Consider the following 8534-nt stretch of genomic DNA (forward strand, 5'->3'; position numbering starts at 1 on the left):
GGGGAAAAAGAGGAGATTTTATGAGCTTATGAGCTTTGGAAGAAGGGGCAAGCTTCTCAGGCAGACTACAAGGATATCTTGAAGTTATACAGGGAGAAAATCAGAAGGGTCAAAGCCCAAGGAGAATTTATTCTGGACACTACTGTAAAAGACAGTCAAAATGTTCCTATAAACACATTAGCAACAAAAGGAGAACTAAAGAGAATCTCCATTCTTTACTGGATGCAGGAGGAAACATAGTGACAGAGGATAAGGAAAAGGCTGACATACTTAATGCTGCCTTTGCTTCAGTCTTTAACATTAAGTTGGTCTTCAGGTACCCACTGAAGTGGAAGACAGGGACAGGGAGCAGAACGAAGATCCCATAATCCATGGGCAAATTGTCTGTGACCCACCACACCTGTGGAGCCAGCAGGACGAGGCAAGTGATCATCCCCCTGTACTTGGCACTGGTGAGGCCACATCTTAAAACCTGTGCTCAGTTTTGGGCTCCCAAGAAAGACACTGAGGTGCTGGAGCATGTCCAAGGAAGGGCAGCAAAGCTGGTGAAGAGGCTGGAGCACAAATTTTATGAGGAGCAGCTGGGGGAGCTAGCGTGTATTTAGCCTGGAGAAAAGGATGTTCAGGGGACACCTCATCACTCTCCACCACTGCCTGAAAGGAGGGTGTAGGCAGGTGGGGATCAGCTCATTCTCCCAAGTAAAAAGTGATAGTACAGGAGGAATTGGCCTCAAGCTGCACCAGGAGATGTTTGGATATGAGGGAAAAATGTTTTCACCAAAAGGGCTGTCAAGCACTAGAGCAGGCTGCTCAGGAAAGGAGTGGATTCACCATGCCTAGTGTATTTTGGAGACTTGTAGAAATGGCACTTAAGGATGTGGTTTAGTGGTAGACTTGGCAGTGCTGGGTTAATGAATGATCTTAAGAGATTTTTTTCAACCTAAACAATTTTATGGTTCTTCAGTTTTTCACTCCAAGACCTTTCACTTTTCCCTACAAGGCAAAAAGTGAGAGTAAAGGCTTGAAGTCACCCAGGAAACCAACAGCAGGGCTGGGAATGGTACTCATCATTCAAATTGCAGGCAGAAGTCATTCAGGAACCAGGTTTTCTGTCATCAGAGCCAGTATCTCTGATTAACAAAGGATCTGCTCTGTATCAAGATGGCTTGCTAGTTTAGATACTGAACCAAGATATAGGAGATAATTTCTTCAGTCCCATTTTCACACTAACTTAAATTTGAAGTAGGGAAAATATCAATCTCTGTGTCTTACCACAAGGGGGATGTCCTTTCTTCCTCTTCTTACCCATCTTGCATAATTGAATGATTACAATTTTAGGGCAGGGATTGTCTCTTACTCTCTGAATCCACAGCACCTAGAAAAATGCTGTCCCATTCAAGGGTTCCAGATATCACTACAACAAGCATGTAGTGAACATTTTTAAAGGGGTTTGTTCAATAGATTCCTTGTTGTAAGATGACATGTGTTAAACTTGTCATTCAGGCTCCATTCACCCTGTTTTCTGAGACTTTCCTGTCATACTGTACAATCTGCAATTCCAGTAATTTATATTTCTTTCCACATCTTGTAATATTTAAGACACACACCATAAAGATCAATAGCAATATAAAATTAGCTAAAGTAAGGATATATGATATGAAAGGCTCTAGGAATTGTCAAATCAAGCCACAAAAGAAAATTTCTCACACTTTGCTTTTATTTATGCCTCATACTTTACTCATATTTATGAATGTAATCAGCAGTAACACATTCACAACTCTCTACAAGGCTACAAGGAAACACAAACCATATCATCACAGCAACAGAGAGTTACACTACTGCTACCTATGCTGCAAAACCATTTGAGTGTCACAGGAGCAAAGTGTGGCATTGTACATCTTCAGCTTTTTTTGGTATTTAAATATGAATAATGCCACTGTTGCAGCTACAGCTTTAGCTGCATGCAAGGATGTTGCATGCTTGAACATTGCAGGCCCATTCAAGCTCCTCTCTTGAAATTTTTGGAAGATGCTTTTATTTAAAAAAATAAATTAAAGACAAGGATATTAATTTTTGGAATTTTTTTTTTTTTTTACTGACAATGTAATGCTGCCTGACACTGAATTTCCTGCCAAACAATAGGCTGGCCTGGCACATGAACAAACTATATTGCTGCTAGCATTACCAAAACAGTCTTGCTCCTTCATCAGTCATTCACAGGTAATCTTTTTTTTAGAAGTACTGATATATCTTAAGATCTCTTCTAACTGCAAAATCATTTTATCTCACTGATCTGCTGTTGTTGACTGAATCAGACCAAGATCTCCCATAAAGGAGTCTGTGAAAATGAAGTACAAACTGTGCATTATGGAATTGAGGTTAAAGCTCTCATTTTTTAAGCTTACCCCCTCTTCAGTGGGCTTTTGAGAATACCACTGCTCTGGTTTAGGAGGCGCATGTGGTTAATGCTGTAGGGTCTGTGGTCTTTTCCTTTAAAGTTCATGGGTTTTGGAACTTGGAAAGTTGCTTGGAAAGGAATCCTTAAGCCTATGGGCAGGTTAGTATTTCATATAGAGGAAAATCTGTAAGAGGAAGACTTTTCACTACTTCTAAAATACATTCTTGGCTCTGTATTAGCTTGATTGTTTCAGTTTACTTTGAGGTGGGTTCTTGTCTCTTCTGAGATTTATTTCTAACAGGCTTTTTCTTGGCCATTGTTTCCCAGCCAAGTACAGGTCAAGAATACACAGATAACTGATCCTTAATTTATTAGCTGCTTTCAAAAACAAAACCACAACCTGAAACTGTTACTAGAAGCTGATCCAAAGCCAGCAAAAGTCTTTAGTGGCATACACTGTACAGAGCCAAGAGGGCATGCTGCTGTATCAGGTGGCAAGTCCAAACATCTGCACATTCAACTTTCAGTAAGTGACTCAGATTCATCTGGTCAAGAGGTCACAAATGTGATGTTCCCTGAGGCCAGGTCCTAAAGGACTCAACCAAGCACCCTCAAATTCTAAATGTGAGATCTGTGATTAGAGACTTCACCCAGATGGTCACAGCCAAGTTTATGAAGTTGTACAGAATTTCAGAACTATCTTTCAGAAGGTAGTGCTGAAAAAGTGGTGGCAATGGTTTTGAGGCGTCTTCAAGCTATTTTCATGTTCCTGTGAAATGTGGTTTGCAAATAAAACAAATAGAACAGAACATTTCTTAATTTTGTAATGAAAACAAGCCTCCATTCCTCTCTCCTTATCTTCTTCCATCCTGCTTTTGAACACTCTGGTTTTAGCAAAACAGCAACAGGTCTGTTGCATTTTAGTGAAAAAGGCTTTTATTAAATGATAAAAAATTCCAATTAGGTGTCCTATTTCAAACAGAACTTTGAAGACAAAGTTAGGGGGAAAAAACCAAAAAAAGCACATGAATATCCTTAAATTTCAGATGCACAACAATCCTATATGTATGAAGACATCATTATCCCTTTGAACAGCAGCTTCTCTGCTGTACCAAGTTTACAATAGCAATCCAAGGGTCCAGAGAAATGGGCTGTGGAAAAATACTGAACAGAGGCTAGACAATAAGCAGGCTTGTCTACCTGTCATTTGCCTACTTTCTGACTTTTCCCCATAGCTACCCTCATTTATTTCCATTCTAACTTCTCTGGATGCTACAGACATCAGAAACCAGAGCTGCAGTTGATTGATTCCATCTAACTTAAGACAGCACAGCACCTCAAAGTGGGAACTGTGAAAAAGCACCCAAGTGACAATGAAGTATCAAGCTTCTTCCAAGTCAAAGGAGTAAAACAGAGTTGGATTTGTATTTTCAGTCACACAGCTGCCTTTCTAAATATTTCACATAATATATTTTTCAAGCATGTAAGTTAAGCCTATGTCTTTGACAAAGACTTTCAAAAGCAATCTAATTTTTCAAAGATGAGACCTAAAATTTGCTGGGAAAGAGGATGAATGGTCACAAACAGATTCATTTAAGTAGAAATACACAAAATCACTGTTAATTTGGAAGAATCACGTAGTCTTTTTCTTGTGCCCTTGTCTTCCCTGATTTCACAGCACCCTGCTGCAAACACAATGAACAGTGCACATCAGCCTAGGAAGTGGGAATGAAAAAGGTTCCCTAATGGAATATCTTACCTGGCTAATAGCTTCTATCTTTGCAAGCAATGGCTCTGTGTGCCTCCCCACAGTGCAGGCTCACCATCTGCCTGTGCTCTAATAAATGAATTCACATTACAAACACAGAGCACAAACATACTCATATCCTGAGCCTACTGCACCCAAGGGTCAGATGTTTTTGCAGTATGTATAACTAGCAAATGTTTGCTCCCAAATGTTTGAGATGGCTCACAATCTTTCCTAATAACAATCATAATCAGTGAAAAATTCATCACAGCTATATTATGGTAAGGTAAAATCCTTTAAAAATACTTATCTATTTTCACTAATTGTATCTCAGCAGTACCTTTGTAATATAAAATTCTGCTTCCCACAGAGTCTTGCATGTATTACTAATACCACACACAATCAGATGCCACCTTCCTGCCTCTCTGGAACATCAGTCTAATTTTGGAACCTGCAGGCTTCCATTTCCAAAATTTCACTTTTTAGATGAACAGCTTATTTAATTATATGTCATCCCTGACCTGTGAAACTCAGGATTTTTTTTCTTAGGAATTTAAACAATCTTACCATTTTTCCTTCACACTCTGATGCTCAACACTGATATCCTCTCCAAATACACACATATATATATTTTAACGAACTCTTTCATAAAGCACTTCCTAATTTATAATTTGTATCTCTCAGTATATTCAGATGTATGAACTGTTCAACAGATCAAGCAAAAAAAATTATAATAGGTGAGCATATAAATGATCGTTTTCCATTTCATATACCAGCTTTCTCCTAGGAGACCAAGGCTGTATGTTTTACAGTTCACTGCTGCTGCTTACAGCTGCTGGAGTTTCAGGTCTCACTTTTATAGCACTTGGTTTCATAGAAGTGATGCACAATCAACCATGGCTCTAGTATTATATTAGTTACTTAAATATTCTGCCTTTGGAACGCAAGGGGCTTTCAGGTACCTGAAAGATCACCTGAAATAGCTTTTTAGGTACCAAATGAACCACATAAAACCTGCTGTTATACTATCACCTAAAGTCCAATTGTTTTTTTCTCAGTAGAGCATATTTCTAAGGAAAGAAAGCTCACCCATCCATACAGTATAGACACAATACCTGTGTGGATTTCTCTCTAGTCGTAGCTTGTTGTCACACATCACACCACATCAACCAAATCTGACAGAAGCTGTCCTTTGACAGAAAGGACACACAATCTCAGATAACTCAAAGACTTCATATTTCTGTAAATTTGATGAAAATAGATGACAATCAAACCTTACCCATGTCCTCACTGCTCATTAACATAATTCCAGAATACATGCTGTCCAATTCCAGGAGGAGACATCAGAGAATGCCACATTGAAGAGTGGCAATAAGGATTTCCTGACTTCAGGAAAAACTTTAATCCAAGTTCATACTTCATTAAACATCAGAGAATGTAAGCTCAGGGCACTAAATAATTTTTTAAAAAGGGGTTTTCTTAGTCCCATTACTTCAACAACTATTTGCTTCTATCCTAAATATTGCTCAGAACAGGGTGTTGGCTTAAAGGAACTTACTACTTATGCTTGCCAAATAGAGCAGCTACTTCATCTTAAGGGGAACAAAAAGCAGGTCTTCTACAGACAATTGAGTCATCTCAGCAGCCTCCACTGACTGCAGACAAATGAAAGAACTATCAGGATATTTATTACAATCACAGCACAATGGCTTGCTTGTGCAAGGTGAGCATGATTCAGTGCATATATGCTTTTTTTCAAGTGATTTTAACACCAGTATCCCTGATTACTACATTTCCCTAAAGACAGTTCTACACAGAATGGTTTGGGTTGGAAAGGACCTTAAAGATCATCTCATTCTAATCCCCCTGCCATGGTTGCTCAGAGCCCCATCCAGCCTGACCTTGAACACTGTCAGAGAAGGAGCATCCCCAACTTCTCTGGGCAACCTGTTCTGGTGCTTCACCACCCTTCACAGTAAAGAATTTTTGCCATATATCTAACCTAAATTTCCTCTCTTTTGGTCTGAACCAGTAACTGCTTGTCCTATCACTGCAGTTGGTTCAAGGATACAAGGTACAGGTATTGTTGGCATGTGCTGCTGGTGAGCTTACTTGAGTTTGGGAAGGCTGAAAAGCTGGGGGAGTAGATCCACTTTACTCAGCACTGCAGCAACCACATGCACCCCATCAGTTACTACGTCTCACATGATGAGGCAAGGATTTCTTAAAGCTGACTCAACTTCCTCAAACTCTACCACAGTTACAAAAATTTGGCATGATTTAAAGTTCACAGAAACAGAGTCATGGAAACTAAATTAACCTTTCTGACCATTCATCTCAAAATAACATCTGCTTTATGAGAACTATAGCAGAAGATCCTTCTGGCAGGGGCATTAATGCATGCTACTTTATTTTGCAGGTCTGACTGGAAATGAGACTGAATGAGATATAATAAAAAGAGTTAGAAATACTGCTCTCCATTTAACATGCTGCTACACAAAAGAAGTGTATACAGAAATACTGAAGCTCCAGCACACACAAAAACATCTATTACTGTTCTGGCAATAGTTCAGTATAAAAAGGAACTCAGTGGCTGTCTATTAGCTAAGTCTATTGGGCTGATTCAGGTCTTCTGATTAATATTTTTGATTCTTGCCTATATCTCATTTCCTTTTGGGGATGAGCAGTTCATTGCACTTGCCTTTGCATGTAATGACAAGCACACAGCCCCATGACAAGGAGCCACACAAGGCATTCCTTCAGTCTCATTTATGTGCTATATACTCCAAAGGGATCAAACCTGCAGTCCTGAAAGGCACTTGGAGTTACAGGCTGTTAGTTACACCACTAAATATCAACAGAGCTCAGACTACACAGAGTCATTGCAAAACTGCCATGCTAAAGATGAACATGTGCTCATGAAAGCCACCAAATAATGATAACTCAGATTAGGATAGTGCTGTCATTGTTATATCTCTTTTTAGCAATAGCTTTTCATTTACTGTAAGTGTTACTAGATATTTATTACTAGCATGGCAGAAAGAGCTAATGGGTTGCACAGCAGGGGCCAGCAATGCATAAATCTCTGGGATAATATTCTCCATAAAAAACAGGAGATGACACGTAATAACCCTCCTCAAAGGGTCATTAGGAGAATTGTGAATGATTTAAGCATTTTCTTCTCTGAGGCCAAAGATTTGTGATCTGTTGCAAATTTATTTCTAACCATATCAACTGAATAAGACCTTTGGCAGCTCCAATTTGTTAAAAAAATTTTGACTGGTTAACTTTGTAACATTAAGCTTCAGGCTGGAAAATTATTACTTCTTTAGTTTCATGCACAATACACCCAGTGTTAAGAGCCTGGAAAAAAAAATCTTTATTATATCCTATGTCATAAACAGAGGGAAAAAGTTACTCCTGGTCCACATCAGACGTATATGACTGGGTCATCTAACAAAACACAAGTCCAGTGGAATGACAGCTTGAGTCAAGCAATATACAGCCAGAGATTAAATCCCTACTCAGAACAGGGACACCCTCAAAGTCACAGAATGCTCAAGGCCTTGGCCAGTCCTATTCCAAGTATTCCCAAGAATGAAGGCTCCAAAACTTCACAGGACCCTGCCCCAGCATTTGCTCTCCCCTTAGCATTTCACTGGAATTCCCCCTGTTGCAAACTGTGTACATTACAGAGGCTCAGCACAGGCCATTGCACAAGTCACCGGATACTTCTGGGCTTCCTCTGCTGCTTGAGAGCAGCCGCCCAAAATGCAGGTTAAAGACCCAGGCAGGATTTTGAATCTACATCATCCAAGAACACAGAAAAGGTCCTGCAGTGCAAAGAGCTGAAAAGAAAGGATGAAGCAGTTATGTCTGCAGCAGCAATAGTACAGTGGCTTTTAGTGGCAGGAAGAGCAACAACCAACACAACTTTCCTGGGAGTGATGGAAAAGAATTAAGACCTCTGCCCAGGAAAGAAGGAGCTGACTACACTCCATATCAAAGAAAGTACTCCCGACTTGCTGATTTCAGTTTCAAACAGCAAACTGACTTGCAAAACTTCAAATATGTCTGCACATTAAATGAAGAACATCTTAAATTAATTAGGGATAAATACAACCTGAGCTGCTGACATGCTTCTTCAAGCATGAAATCAAATAAATTAGGATTTTGCTTAGAATATAAACATTTGTTTACACATCTAAATGCTGAGCATATTAAAAAGATACCATTATTAAAATATTAAGGCAGCTTACACTATACTACTCACTGAGTCTGTTTCATTCCTGTATCTGAGAAAGTACACTCAGGAATCCTACAAGTACTGAAAGTAAATAAAATACTATAACTTTAGCAAGCCTCAAAAATCACAAGTGACAGGAAACA

The sequence above is a fragment of the Passer montanus genome, unplaced genomic scaffold (genome assembly GCF_014805655.1).
Source record: "Passer montanus isolate IOZ18808 unplaced genomic scaffold, ASM1480565v1 scaffold10, whole genome shotgun sequence".
Lineage (NCBI taxonomy): Eukaryota > Metazoa > Chordata > Aves > Passeriformes > Passeridae > Passer > Passer montanus.